General features: G+C 38.0%; 1 long non-coding RNA gene across 1 annotated transcript in view; it reads left to right on the top strand.

Annotated features, from left to right (window-relative positions):
• Positions 1-498: 498 nt before the first annotated feature.
• The window catches only part of LOC119484000, a 32574-nt gene continuing 16406 nt past the window's right edge, over positions 499-16666 (top strand). The window contains exons 1-2 of the long non-coding RNA XR_005205888.1: positions 499-620; positions 863-955. This is a non-coding gene — a long non-coding RNA (uncharacterized LOC119484000). The remainder of the gene's footprint in view (positions 621-862; positions 956-16666) is intronic.

The raw sequence follows: 16666 nt of genomic DNA, 5'->3' as shown, positions 1-16666 counted from the left end.
ACTAAAACAACATAAAATAACTATTAACTAAGTTTAATTAATTATTTATTTATTTATTAATTTATAAATGATGGTTATTATATATATATTATATATATATATTTATATTTATATATATATTTATATAAAATTGTTAAAGATTAAACCGGTGGTAAAAAAGAAAAGCAGTGTTTCTATTTAAATGATTAAATTTAATAAAATAAAATAAAATAAATAAAACCTCTCAGGGTTATCTGGTGACCCTTTGGTGGGGCCCGACCCTGATGTTGGGAACCACTGAACTACACTAAACTGTGTATAAAGCAGATAAATCTAACTAACTGTTTTAACATTGATGCATCCTAATAATCTTAAAAATAGGGGGTACTTTACTGCAGAATGAGTACTTTTACTTTAACTACTAAGTTTATATTGTAGTAGATCTACGTACTTGTTCCACTGCTGTATGTTGTGGAACTTCTGATGCAGAACTACATTTCCCAGGTGTACTTGCAGGAGCAAACACAGGTGTTCTCTATCTGCTGTGATCATGAACCCTCCAGTCCCTTTCAGACCAGGTGAAGGTTTACTGACTAAATCCTCGGCTTCATCATTAAATACTGTCTCAACTGGGCTGGGAGGTAATTAATTATGTCTTTATCTCAAATGTGCATTTAGATAATCCATATGTTGCATGTCAAAAGCTGCATTTCATGGTGTAAGAAGTGAGAAATGAGTGAAGTGGAGAACCAGAAGCAGAACCACCACCAGATGGTGCAGTTGATTCTCTTTCTCTGCTGCTGCTGCTGCTGCTTTATTTCACCTATGCACAGTTACTGATGAATTATTAAACTAAATATGTCCCTTATTTGTTTTATTATAGGTTGTGAATATTTCATCTTGTTTTGTTGCTCTGGTCTGGTGTGTTTCTGTCACAGGACGAGGACTTCCTGGACTCAGAACCGTCTGCTGGCAGGTACACATTATCACAAACTATATATAATATCAATATTAATATTCAATTCTGATCCACTGAGTTAAAATTAATCAGAATATTACATATAAAACTACATCTCTGCTTATTTTAATTGAACTATAGAAATAAACATTATATTTTTTGCTTAATTTATACACTCAGTTGTCAGTTTATTAGGTACACCTAACTATTATAATAATAATAATAATAATAATAATAATAATAATAATAATAATTAATCCTCCTTCATGATGCTAATAATGTTCAGTTTATGTTGATTCAACTGTCGTTGTGGATGTAGTCCGTTATTTCTACCATCTTTAATATAAATGAGGTACAATACAACAATGTGAGAATACTCAGGTTGTTTTACTTTATCTTTATTTATTTATATTTATTTACTTATTTTTAGTAGTCAGATGAGATTTAGTTTACGTTATTGTTTTATTTATATTTACTTATTTTTTATAGTCAGATGAGACTTAGTTTACGTTATTTTTTTATTTCATTTATATTTATTTATATTTATTTATTATTGTTAGTCAGATGAGACTTAGTTTACTTTATTTTTTTATTTTACTTTTTATTTTAAATTTATTTATTTATTTATTTTTAATAGTCAGATAAGAGTTAATTTACTTTATTATTTATTACACTTGATGCCTTGATTTACATATTCGAAAAGGAGAGAAGTACAATTTATTTAATCCCCCCATTGTCTATTAGTCATTCATTAATAATTATTGAGCCATAAATATACTCTAATTAAATTTTCTCAAATTTGTCTTACTATAACTATTACCTTTTACCTCTGTCATACAGAAATATAAATTAATTACTGATATAATTATCCTTATCAAACTATAAATTTGTTATCAATCCAGAATAACAATTCATTACTTATAATATAACTTAATCACAATACCATTTCATTACTTACTTATTTAACTTAATCATATTGACTAGTTATCTTTTCTTATATACGCATATTATTATTTATAATATACAATTTATAGTATACAATATATATATATATATATATATAATATTTTAGTTGTCAGATGAGACTTAGTTAACTATTTTTGTATTATTTTTTATTTTATTTTATTATTGGTGTACAAACCAACAGTGTAACACTCGGTGGTAAAACAATGAAAAAACTAAACATGAGAAATACACAAAAAAAAGAAAACAAGTGAACAGAGTTTGACATGATACAAAACAAACAAACAAAAAAAGAATAAATAATACTCATAATAAATCTAGTAATGTTAAATAAATACAAAATAAAAAAGATAATGATAACAATCACATTAAAACGTGAAAATCTGAATCCAAAAAGTACTGTCGAATAAATGCAGCGCAGTAAAAAGTACATTTCCATCAGTAATGTGGTGATAAAGACGTAAAAAGTACATTTCCATCAGTAATGTGGTGATAAAGACGTAAAAAGTACATTTCCATCAGTAATGTGGTGATAAAGACGTAAAAAGTACATTTCCATCAGTAATGTGGTGATAAAGACGTATAAAGTACATTTCCATCAGTAATGTGGTGATAAAGACGTATAAAGTACATTTCCATCAGTAATGTGGTGATAAAGACGTATAAAGTACATTTCCATCAGTAATGTGGTGATAAAGACGTATAAAGTACAGTAAAATACTGTAAACATTTAACCCAGTCGTGCCTGAGACTGGTGTGAATGGGTCGAAGCACCCGTCTGAGAGGTGAGTTTTCTTATGAACTAGTTAACTGACGAGCTCCTATCGGTGATGACCGAGGCGTGGCCACACCGTTTGGTTCATCTAGATCTTTAAACGCTGTTTAAACTCGTCCCGTGGATCGCTGGCTCCTAATGAGGCGTTTCATTGGTCGATCAGAGCCGCGGCGTCGGATGAGTCCTTGAAAAGGTTTCATCTCTCAGCGGTGGCCGTGTGGCCTGTTTCATCAGTATGCACACGCTGTTGAAATTAATTTCATTAAAGCCCCCCCCCCCCCCCCCCCACACCCCCCACCCCTCGCCACCGCCACCGCCACCTCCACCCGTGCAGCTCTTCCTGTTTAACGGCCCTCATAGCGCATGATTAGCGCGCATTTCCCCAACCTGGCTGCGAGTGGCGGCTAGGTCGGGAGGTCGCCCAAATGAAAGAGAACAACTTCATTGTGAGATGACTGGCCCATAAATCATGGCCCGTTTTCTATAAATCACGGCAGATGGCAGGGAGCGGAGCCGGGGCTCATGGGAGCTCGCTGCGGCCCCTGTGCATGATGGGAAGGGCCGGGCTTTAGCGGCGGCGGGAGGCTGGCAGAAGCGCGGGGTCAGTTCCAGTTTGCGGAAGACGTGAGGTGCGGTGGAGGCGATGGCTGATGCACTCCCCCCCCCGATCCCTGCAGCTCTCACCTGATGAGATTCAGACCGCGGCGGTCCACGTGCTGCTGCACCTCCTCGCCACGCTGCTCGCCATTTAACAGGTCTAATATGCCTGCTTAATATGGAGACGACTTCATCCCCCCGTCGTCCCCGAGCTGTCAGGTTGACACTAAATGTCCGCCCAGGAGGGGAGACGAGCCGGGCCCGCTCACACCTTCATTATTCATCAGGATTATTTCACCCGCGGCCTGCTCGCCGCTAAACCCTCACCGCTAAACCCTCGCCGCTCCACAGAAACTTCTGCTACTTTCACTCTGACGTGAGCAGCAACTATTAGAATGAAGCAGATTTAGTCCAGTAGCAGAGATGTGTGTTTTAAACCTCAACGTTGAAGCTCTGGATGAAAAGAAAACTACTCATTTTACATTGTTTAAGTTGAGGGTTAAATTCTGCGTTTCCTGAGAGGACAGAGGACAGAGGACAGAGGACAGAGGACAGAGGACAGAGGACAGAGAGATTATTGGTTTTTTGTTTTGCAGACATGGCAACGGTCATCTTATCAAATGTAGAACTGAGTGTCCGTGACATGAAATAAAAACACAGAAAGAAGAGACCCCCCCCCCCATGTTGGTCTCGGTCACACGAAAAGGAAAAAAAAAAAAAAAAAAAAAAAAAAACAAAAAATTATTAATAAGAATAAAAAAATTGTTTTTAATGTTAATACATAGAAAATTAAATGAAATCAAATACCCACCCGGTGTTGGTCTTGGTCACACAAAAGGAAAAACAAATAATAATAATAAAAAATAAGAATAAAATAAAATAATTTTAAAAACTAAATATATAGAAAATAAAATAAAATAAAATAATAAAAGAGATAAAAAAAATTAAATTAAATCAAATAATGGATTTTTCTTAAAAAAAAAACAGAGGCTGTGATATGACATAAAAACATATAAAGAGGATCCCCCCTCCCCCAATGTTGGTCTCCGTCACATGAAAGGAAAAAAAAAATAAGAACATAAGATTAAAATATATTTTTTTTAGAAGGTTAATATATAGAAAATGAAATTAAATAATAAAAGAGATAAAAAAAAAAAAATTAATTAAACGAATACCCACCCCATGTTGGTCTTGGTCACACGGTAGGAAAAATAATAATTAAATATAATAATTAAAAAAAGTTGATATAAATAAAATAATAAAAGAGAGAAAAAATGTATATGAAATGAAATACTGTATTTAAAGAGGGTCATAGTGACGAGTCTCTTTAATTCTGGCCTGTTATTAACACTAACACGTCTCCAGCTCACTTAGCTCAATTCCAACAAATACTATTGTCTTTACTATTTTACTTTTACTTAACGTTACGCTTCACTTAATTTCCTTTTTTTAAAGATAAATCTATTATTTTATTTTATTTATATAGAAAGCTATATTTATATATCTTTTCTTATTTTATTTTATTTATTTTATTATTATTTTCTTCTTTTTTTTGTCTTTTCGTGTGACACTCAGTTATGTTCTGCGTTTGATATGCTGAACTTTGTCTGCAAAAGAAAAGAATAAAAAAATAATCTGGTTTAAAGTCTCAACAGATCAAAAGAGATCGGCTGAAAGATTTTGAAAGAAATATCCACTAGTGATTATTTTAACTAATATTACAATTACGACATGATTTGCGATATATGAGGGAATTTTTACTTTATTCTCATTTTCATTGAAAAGCATGTTAAAATGTTTATGGTGTGATTTTTGTAGGGATCTGTACCAAACAAAGATGTTTTAAGTCTGTAGCGCGACGATATTCAATTTAAAATGGTATTTTGACGCATATTTAATAAATGTTGCTTCTCCTGAGATTAACAAATTATAGTTTTTTTACAGTACAATTTTAATGAATTGTGCAACCCTGAAAGATATTTTTTTATTGGTGCAAAAAACAAAACAACAGTGACTTTACAGGTGGTAAAATAATGATAACAATATAACGACATGATACATAACAAACAAAACCAAACCAAAAAAGGGATGAAATAATAATCATTATAATTCTAGTAACAACATCTTAAATAAATAAATATAAAAATAGTTACATTTTTTATAGTATATATAATAATTAAAAAAGGAAATAACCAATATCTCACTAATGGCAACAGTTACAACATGACTAAAAGCAGCGGTGACACCAAAATTAGTGAAACACTACGCACATGAAATAATACAACACATATAACATACACAGACAATAAAAAAATAAAAATAAATAAAGTAAATTAAGAATTTAAAATTAAAATAAATAAGTAAATAAAGAATTAAAAATAAAATTAAATCAAAGTAAATAAAGAATTCAAAATAGATAAAAATAAAAAAGAAATAATTAATAAATACATTTAAAAAAATGAAAAAATCATGTTTTTAATGTAAAATCTGAATCCTGAATCTGAATCTCTGAAATATACTCCATTAATACAGTAGTACTTGTAAAATGACTATAATGGGAGGAGGTATATATGTGTGTATATATATATATATATATATATATATATGCAGATTTCTTGCTGTCTTGAGTCGTTGTTCCACCTGTTGCCAGTAGAGGGAGCTTCAGAGCTGCTGACAGCAACACTGAGACAGAGCATTCTTCTTCTTCTACTACTCTTAAACAGGAAGTCCACGTGGAGGAGACACTGGTTTAAAGCTGGTTACTGGTTGATGAACTGGTCTTAGTGAAGCTGGTTGCTGGTTGGTTGTTGTTGGTGAACGTGTCGTCTCTTCGTTGAGGCATTCTTACGACCCAGTTCTTCTTCTTCTTCTTCTTCTTCTGTTTACTCAAAACACTTCCTTCACATGAGGAAAGTTTGCTTTGGAATATGGATTAAAGGTTCACTTACTGACATTTCATTGTTGAACAGCAGTACGTGAGTCGTTAGTATCATCAGTCCAGTGAGTCGTTAGTCATTTGAGTCATTAGTCATTTGACTCGTTAGTATCATCAGGCCCGTGATTCCCTTTAGTCACGAGAGTCGCTACTTACGTGAGTCGTTAGTATCGTCAGATGTAATGGATATAACGTACACTGACAGGCCGTCTCTTTGTGATCTCCACCAGAGGACTGTTTGAACAGTGTTTGCCTGCCGCCGCTGCTGCAGCTGCTGCCCTCTTTTTTTATTCTACGCTCTTTATGGATCTGCTGGATCTTCCCGTCCAGAAGCTCCCACATCCCCTGTGAGACGCCTTCAAACGCTGATTTAACTTTAGCTCTCCTAATGAACATCACGAGGCTCTGATGGTTCAAGGGTCCATCTGGGCTGGACCTCAGGTCTGAGAGGGTCCATCTGGGCTGGACTTCAGGTCTGAGCTGGACTTCAGGTCTGAGAGGATCCATTCAGGTCTGAGAGGGTCCATTCAGGTCTTCTCCTGCTGGTTGAATCCAGACCAATATGCATGCCTCTAGATGCATCTAGTCTACCTCCAGATCCACTTACTACTGCAGCATGTTCCAGAGCTTTCAGCTGCTTAAAGCGCTCTCCATGAGCTGACGGAGCGACACAGTCTCACGGCGGCTCGTCACCAAATTTAATCTCATTCCATTCGTGAACATAAACATGAACTTCAACAACGTGTTTTTAATTTGAATCCTGAAATGTATTTTAATTTCCTTCATGTTCTATAGCGTATGAGAGGAGAGAGATGGACCCTCTTAAAGCCCCGAGCTGTCCGTCTCCTCCGGCATGTCATGATGGCGTTGGCGTATCTGCGGGGGGCCAAGGGCAGCGGGAGCTTTTTCAAGGTGGACGCTCCCTCTAACAAGCCGGCGCTGGGCCCCCTGTCAAACCCCCCCCCCCCCCCCCCCCCTACACCACCACCACCACCACCACCACCTCCGTCTCTGCAGCCATTAATGCAAATTATGGTCTGATAATTTAATAAGTTTGCCGGCTTGATCTGTCCTTTTTATTACAATTATCATCAGGCGGGGGGTTGCGTTCCATCATCAGAAAATAAACACCATCGATCATCCTTGGGACGATTAGCCGCTGACAGGCCGAGCTACGCGCTGCATAACAGCTTCCGTAATGCCGAGCTGGAGAGATGGAGAGATGGAGAGATGGAGAGATGGAGAGCTGGAGAGCTGTAGAGCTGGAGAGATGTAGAGCTGGAGAGATGGAGAGCAGAGCGGGTTGGATGTTTCTCTGTAAACTTTGGCTTGGCGTCGGGGGGTTATTAACCGTGCTGATAATCACAGCAAGGCTCCCTTTATGTTCTGGAGCGGGCGGCGGCGGCGGCGGCGGCGGCGGCGGCGGCGGCGTGGCTTCGCAGCCACATCTTAAAGGATTACGTCAGGGGGACTCAAGCTCACAACTCTGAGCCAAGACATGCAGCCAGGTTCTGTCAAGTCTTTCCAGAACAGAGCTGGAAGGTGCCAGAGTCGTACCCAGAGCTGGCACCGGCGCCGCCTCAGCATCGGGGCCTCCCTCTTAATTGCGGTGGAAAATGATGCTGCATTTCCCGCCTGTTGAAGCAGCTTGTAAACCCCCCCCCCCATCCTGATTTATAAAGTTAAGAATAATCAGGCTTTGAGGCTTTTTGGCGCCGTTATCCTCCATTAAGGAATGAGCGTTGCATCAGGTGCTGAATGTTTCATGCCTGCTCGTTGTGTACTCAAAGCCCTCAAGCACTAAACTTTCTTCTGATTACACTTCTGACAAGTCTGAGAGGAGAGACATCAGGTATTTATGATTCACGGTTAAAGTCTCTGTTTTCACAGGCTATGAAATAATAGCGCTCGCTCCTCGTCTTTGCCAGTGATGAAGGAGGAGGGAGTTAAAAATTGAGACACAAACACTCGGCGAGCAGCCGGCCTTTACACAGAGCGGCTTTGTTCTCTGCTCGGGCTTTGAAAGATGAACTCTCCCTCCAGGAGAACGTGTTTTTCTCTGCCTCCACCACGACGGGATACCATCCTCAAAACCACTTCTTGTCAAGAGTTTTTTTAAAAAGAAAATGTTCAAAACGCACGCACGTCGCCGTTACGCCGCCGACCTTTTGAGCCAGATCAAAGATGGCTGCTCCTCAGGTTCAGGTGTTCCTGAGCGGGGGGGTTATACGAGGGGAAAATCCACATCTCACCTTCTCACCGGAGCTTTTACTGCTTCTCGCTGTTTGAAATCACCGAAAATACGAGAAGTCATACGTCTTAATCACATTATTAAATCAGTTTGAATTTAAGCAACAGAAAAAAAACTACAATGTTTCATGTAACTTTCTGCAAAAAGTAGTTCAACCCAGACGCCAGGAACAAATGTTGGCTACAAACAGGCTTTACTCATCCACCGTTGGTAGCTAAACCTACGAAAAGTAATGCACACATCGCTGTTCATGTCATGATTCATGTCCTGTGTGAAACAGAAGTCAACGTTGATTTATTTGTCACGTAACTTCCGTACCTAAGTTACAGCACACATGTAGTTATTTGAACCCAAACCACCATCTTGTCCTAAAGCTAACTAAGTAGTTTCCTGTCAGACGGAAGTTTATTTTGAAAAGACAACAACGTAACGTAACAACGTAACATAACAACGTAACATAACAACGTAACGTAACAACGTAGCAACGTAACAACCTAACTTAGCTGTAACTTAACAATGGAACTTAGTAAAAATTGAACATTTTAACAACGTAACGTAACAACGTGACATTGTAACACCCTAACATTGTAAGAACGTAATGCAACAATGTAACGTAACAATGTAACATAACAACGTAACATTGAAAAAAACGTAACATTGAAAAAACATAACATTGAAAACACATAACATTGTTACAACGTAACTTAACACCGTAACTTAACAACGAAAATTAACAACGGAACTTAACTAACTGTAACTTAACTAAGTGTAACTTAACAACGTAACATTGTAACAACGTAACATTGTAACAACGTAACATTGTAACAACGTAACGCAACAATGTAACATAACAACGTAACAAAAGAAAGGAAGAAGGAAAGGGCTGTCTGACGGTGAGGTAAAGCGGTGAAATAATCTAACGTCACAACGTAACGTCACGCAATGTATCGTAACAAGTGTAAATTAACAGCAACCACCATTAGCCGACTTTCTTACGTAACATTACGTAACAAAGTGTAAAGTCAGCGTTGACTTCTGGTTTCACTCGGGACACGATCAGCGCTTTCCTGGGTGTCAGTCCTGTGTCTGTTTGAATGGATGTGATGGATGAGTTTCCCAGTTTCAGTCTCTCTGTGCGTCGTAATCAGAACCCGCCAGCCGTCCGTGGGCAGACACCTGCTGCTGCGTGACACCTGGACCGTCTCGGCATACGTTTAGTGGTGTGAGTCCTCAGAGAAGGAGGACCGGGTGACGAGGAGGGGCTTTAATGAGGACCTCCATCCTCCAAACCTCCGGAGAGCCGAGACCTGGAGGACCCGGCGAGCAGCGAGGTGGCGGCGCTGACCTCCCTCAGCTGAAACCCCGACGCCCCTTCAGCTCGCTCTTCTTCCTCCCCTTCTGGTCCTCATTCAAGCATTTAGTTTGATAGTCCGCTGCTACTTCCTGTCGAGTCAAAAGTTTACCACTGAGAATTAGTTTAGCAAACAAAAACAGCAGGCATAATAATAATAATAATAATAATAAAATAATAATTATAAAATAATGACAATCTTTTGTTAAAGCACCAAAAGTAAAAGTTATAATAAAAAACTCTTCAGGTATAAAGAGTTTAATTTATGATTAGAAGGCAGCGTTTCTGTTGTTTACAACAAGATGTTTGATTAAACAACAGAGTCTAATCTATTATTACATATATTATATGTTCATAATCATGTAGCTAGGAAGGAAAACAGTGTATGGATAAAGATTAAAACCGTTTATCCTGATTCAAAACGTCTGGAATATGAATGAATATCTCCTCACTGAGGTGTGTGTGTGTGTGATTACATGTAAATGTGTGTGTGTGTGTGTGTGTGTGTGTGTGTGTGTGATTACATGTAACTGAATGTGTGTGTGTGTGTGTGTGTGTGTGATTCCATGTAAATGCCGTTAGAGACATATGAGCCGTAATGACCACCACAACAGTGTTTCAAAAGCTCTGAGCGTTGTTGTTGTTGTTGTTGTTTGAAACCGTTAATATCACAAAGTCCCTCCAACAGATGGCATGTTGTTGGAAACCAGATGTTATTTAGCATAAGAACATATCATGAATATTAATGCTGTATTAGTTCATGACACTGAAGGCCAGCGCTCCCTCCTCAACAACACTGAACTGAACCCTCCAACTGCAGCAGAGGACGTCGACATAGTTTCTTTAATGTTGTTTGTCGAGATCGTTAACGTGAACAGAAACGCTTCACTCTAGTTTCTTTAATATTGTTTGTAGAGATCGTTAACGTGTACAGAAACGCTTCACTCTAGTTTCTTTAATATTGTTTGTAGAGATCGTTAACGTGTACAGAAACGCTTCACTCTAGTTTCTTTAATATTGTTTGTAGAGATCGTTAACGTGTACAGAAACGCTTCACTTACTTGACTTAGGCCTCTTTATTCCCTGAAGAACATGATGTTCCACCGATGTACAGAACAGACTATATCAAATTATTAATACCTCAGCAGCGGAGCAGTGTCTGTCCAAAAGTAACGTAACAACGCAATGTAACAACGCAATGTAACAACGTACCGTAACAACGTAACTTAGCTGTAACTTAACAATGGAACATTGTAAAAATGGAACATTTTAACAACGTAACGTAACAACGTAACATTGTAAAACCCTAACATTGTAAGAATGTAATGCAACAACGTAACTTAACGTAACATTGAAAAAAACGTAACATTGAAAAAACATAACATTGAAATCACATAACATTGTTACAACGTAACTTAACAACATAACGTAACTACGTGTAACTTAACAATGTAACATTGTAACAATGTAACATTGTAACAACGTAACATTGTAACATTGTAACAACGTAACACAACAACGTAACAAAAGAAAGGAAGAAGGAAAGGGCTGTCTGACGGTGAGGTAAAGCAGTGAAATAATCTAAAACACTTTGTTAGTGTTCGGACTAAAAACAATCAAAGAAAAAGTCGTTGTAAATCCTCCTAAACCTCGTCGTTTTAGACAAAATGAAACTCATCTGCAAACTCCAGAACTGCTCCATAAGTGACCAGAATGAATTCATGCTGGATTTTCCCTCTAAGAGCTGTAATGTTTCTGCTCTTTAAACAACTCCTCACCTGAGCGTAGAGACCAACATTGGCAGACATCATTTAGTGGTGCAGGTCAGCGTGAAACCAGTGACATTACCTCACACTGCTGCAGAGCGGCTCCCTCTCTATTAAACATTTAAAGCTCAGCGCCGGATGTCTTGTTAAAGGACCGAACCGGAGACTTTAGAGCAGCGCTGACCTCCTGGTTCTGAGGATGGAGATTATTCAGAGTTAATATTAAGCAGCCGGTGACACGGAGGCCCGGCGCCGGCTCTCGGCAGGGAGGTGGCCCTATTGAAATGAGTCTTAATAATGCATTAGTCCCTCAGGGGCCACCCATGCAAAAAAAGTCTGCTTCTCTGGAGCTGCTTCGGATCATACAAATCCTCCATTCTGAGAGAGGTAACGTCGATTCCTGCTGAGAAAATGTTGTTTTACAAGTTTAACTCCAGAGCATCAGAGATGCTGGTGATCAGGTCTGGTTGGATGCTAGTTGAGGTCCTAACCTACGTTGTAAGTTTATTTTGAAAAGACACTCAGCATGTAGCGAGAGGAAACTGCCACGCCGTCTCTGACACGTCCCAAAACAATCTTTAAAAAATATATAAATAAATCAAAGAACCTTAAAACCTTTAAAAAAATAAAATAAACAGAAAATGAAGGATGTAAAAATCTTAAAAAATATATATAAAGAAATGAAAGAACCTAAAAACCTTTATAAATAAATAAATAAAATATTAAGGATTTAAAACCTTTTAAAAATGTAATAACTAAATTAAATACCTAAAAACTAAAAAATTTATACTTAAATTAAAGTCCTACTTTTATAAATAAATAAATACAAAACTTAAGGACCGAAAAATATTTTTAAAAATAAATTAATAAATTAAAATTATTATTATTATATTAAGGAAATAAAATCTTCTTCTAAAATCTTAAAATGAAATACCATAAAAACTTAGAAAAAAATATAAACTTAAATTAAAGACCTACCTTTTAAAAATAAATAAAAACATAAGGAACTAAAAACCTTTTTAAAAATATATACTTAAATTAAAGAACCTAAAATCATGTATGTATATAATATAATGTGTGTGTATATATGTATGTAGATAAATAAAAACTGTAGGACCCTAAACCTACGTTGTAAGTTTATTTTGAAAAGACGCTATGCATGTAACGAGAGGAAACTGCCACGCCGTCCCTGACACGTCCAAAACTGACGTTAGAGGGGTACATAGAGCGCCATAGTGGCGTCGGGCCGTTGATGAATGTGCTGCGTTGTTCGCAGTGAGGCCTCAGGATGACGTCGTCCATCCAACACTTTGCTCCACACACAGACATCTCAACATCCGTTCAGTTCTTTGTGTATCCTGAACCTCGCGGCTTCGAGGAGATGCTTTAAGTTTATTTCCAGTTAACTTTGTGTGGATCATCTTTAGGCAGATCCAAATGGAGACAGACAGACTCTCTAACTGCCGGTCGGACCAGAAGCTTCTGAAATTGATTCCTAAATGAATCTCCAGCTTCAGGAGGCAGAGGCCGAGCTCTGGAGGGGATTTCCATATTCGTCTAATAGAAATGAATGAGTGCAGAGTACTATCCATCATCTGCACTGACACCGCGAGCTGAGGACGGGCTGTCGGGCTGTCGGACTGTCACATGTGTGATAATAACGCCGTAATGTGATGCGGTGTCATCGGAGGGTGGTGGAGGTCAGAGCGGAGAGCTGACAGTCTCCTTCACGTCACACTGCGTCCCGTTGTCACTACTGTAATTGAGCCGGCGGCGTCCATGTTGGCCCGCTCGTCACTTTCCATATCGTCACGCTGATCGTGTCTTTGGCGTCTGACCGCACAGAACGCAGAGCCTCGCTGACTCTTGTGGTGGCGGGTGGTGTCGCTGGTGGCTCCTGATGAACGAGCATGCACAGAAGAAAAAAATTATAAAAAATAAAACTAAAATTCAGGACGTTAAATCGTTAAAAAATATAGAACTAAATTAAAGACATAAAAAAAACAACTTTATTTATAAATAAATACTATTTTTTAAAATAAATAAATAAATTAAGGATCTAAAAACCTTTAAAAGATAATAAATAAATAAAAAAACTTTTTTAAACATATATATAAATAAATAGAAAATTATGCACGTAAACATCTTTTAAAAATATAATGTAATTTTAAAGGCATAAAAACCTTTATTTATAAATTAATACATTATATCTAAACAAAAGTAATAAATAAATGAAGGACCAAAAAACCTTTAAAAAATTATAATTAAATAAAAACTTGAGAACCTAAAAATCCTTTAAACAAAAAAGAACATAATTTATTTTAAATAAATAAATAAATAAATAAATAAATAATCATGTTCAGAATAAAAGCAAGCAAGTGGGCCTTGAGTGAATGCTGTTTTTTCCAGTTATTAAAGTACCATAGATTTTCTATTTACGTTTTGTTCTCTGAGATATTTCTGGAGCCTTTTACAACATTTATTTACAGTTATAAACAGCTGTGAGTAGTCCGTTTTGTGCAATGCATTGTGGGACAATAGTGTCCTTCAACAGAGCATTTAAAGATCAATATTTCTCCTGACTTTTGGAGTATTCAGTGTTTATTTTCTACCTGACGTTGCTCAGTAAGATAAGAGAGAGAGCAGCTTTGAAACAGACATAAATGTTTGGTCAGGACTCTGGACGTCTTGTTAGTAACGGGCCTTTAGGGACGATCGGTGCTGCAGGAGAACCGCCTCATGTTTCTCCTCCTATTGATGGATTTCTCAGCTTCAGCTGCTTCCTGCCTTTCTGCTGCTGCTCAACCAATCAGCTTCAGGCGCGTTAAGGTGGCCTGAAGTGGGAAATGGACTTAAAGAAAGTCCACCTTAACAAGTCGTCTTTGATTCAGTTTTAAAAGATTAAATGAAGCTGATTCTTTACAGAGTGAGTGTTGAAGGTTGGTCCGAGTGTTTGGAGAAGCTCGTCGCTCATAAAGAGTCTGTAACCGAGGAGGCCCGAGAGACGGCGGAGAATGCAGCGCTCGCTGTAACACACATTCCTCCGCAGCCCTTTAAACTGTCAGCAGAGCAGCCGTGAGTCCTCGCTGTAAAACCTGAGTCCAACTGTAGGAAATAATAACTTTAACAGAGAGGCTCTTTAAACATCAGCTGAAACAACTGTTGATCCAAGAGGTTCCTAACATGTGATAGACATTACTGAAGGTTAACGGGGAGATAGCTCTGACATGTGAGGAGGGCCTGAGGCCAGTCGGCACTTTCCATCTGCTTTAACACTTAATAATAGGACTCTTCTTTAAACTAATTGTGTTGTTGACACCTTGAACACTTGACTTTGTTTCAGGCTGTTCTCGTTCACCGTTCGTTGCTACGCCTACGAATAGTAATGCACTGTAATACCAAATCAATTCGTATGTAATCCACAAAATTGTGCCGTGTAGGGTAATAATTTAGGACATAAAATCTTTTAAAATATTTAAATAAATAAAGCTTTAAAATAAATAAAATCTTTTAAAAATCTATATTAACTTAAAGAATTTAAAAACCTTTAAAAATGAATAAATAAATAAATAATTAAGGACATAAAAACCCTTTAAAAATATACACTAAATGAAATAACTTAAAAACCTTTAAAAATAAATAAATAAAAAAATTAAGGATGTAAAATCGTTTAAAAATATATTCTAAATTAAATATTTTAAAAACCTTTAAATATTACCGCCATTTTGGACTGAAAGCGACTACCGGACGCCAGTAAAGCGTCCGCCAAAAAAGTGCCGTAAAAAGTAAAACTAAATTATTTCTATTCTATTGTCATATTCTGCTGAAATGTTGAACAATAAAATATTAGAAATATAATAAGAGTTTTCACTCCAAAATGGCGTCTGTTGTCAAAAAAACATGTGAGTTTCGTGTCTTTGTTTTCTGGGTTAATAACTGATGGTATTTGGGGCAGTATCGGTATGGGATACTGTAATATCTAAAATGTATCTGTGTAAAACCGTCCTCTCATCCTTCTCGCTGCGTTATCTCCATCAATAAGTGAAGGTGCTGCTAATGCCTGATCTTTGCCAGTCGTGTCTCCACCTCTTGTTCGGGGCCCGGTTGGGTTTCACAGCCCGCGGCTATTTTCTCTCCCACTTCACATCTCTGACAGAATAAGGAATTCCAGTGGCAAAAGCAATCACAAACTCCAGATCAAACGTATCCTCGGCTGAATTCCCTGACAGACTAAAATCATTTGTTCCTCTCAGCGCCGCGTCCCCGGAACCTCTCGCTCCTCTCGGCTGCTTTGTTTTATGTGGTTTCAGCAGCTGCGTCCTCTGGGCCGCTCTGTCAGAGCTAATATTGAAGTACACACGGGCTAACAGCGGCAGCAGCGGCGGCGCAGTCTCGCCTTTTCCCCTCCTGTTAGCGTCCTTTTTCATCAGCCCTCGAGTGAGGATTTACATTATGTCAAGCCCGCTCTCGCCGGCGAGGTAGGACGAGGTCAGAGGAAGTTATTTCAAAGAGGTCGTCTTTAAGAATGTGTGGCGCCTCAACAAGAAAGGATTGAAGGAAAGTGCGTTGTCGGCAGCGGGTGCAGGAACGTGGCTTCAAAGACTAAAGTTGTGTTGTTGAATTATTGAAGCGATCAACACTCCTCCTTCCTCGTTCTACGGGAGGCAATCAAGGGACGGACTGATGAAGAATAATGTTTACTGAGCGATGACGGCGGAGACCCGGCTGAGTTTACAACTGCAGCTTCATGTTCTGGGCTCGTTTCCACAGCCCGATGTTCTGCTGACATAAAGGTCCCGAATACTGGACTGAATACTGGACTCAATACTGGACCGAATACTGGACTCAATACAGGACTGAATACAGGACTGAATACTGAATACAGGACTGGATACTGGACTGAATACAGGACTGAATACAGGACTCAATACAGGACTCGTTTGTTCAAGAGGGACCTTAGGGACACAGTCTGGGACTTGTCAATACTGACTTGGGACTTGACTTGGGACTTGTCTGTCTTGGTTGTCAGTCTTGATTTGGGACTCGACAAAATATGGGCCTTGTCGATACTGACTTGGGACTTAGATTTGG

Source organism: Sebastes umbrosus, chromosome 24, assembly GCF_015220745.1.
Source record: "Sebastes umbrosus isolate fSebUmb1 chromosome 24, fSebUmb1.pri, whole genome shotgun sequence".
Classification (NCBI taxonomy): Eukaryota; Metazoa; Chordata; class Actinopteri; order Perciformes; family Sebastidae; genus Sebastes; species Sebastes umbrosus.
This window is presented reverse-complemented; position numbering and strand designations above follow the sequence as displayed.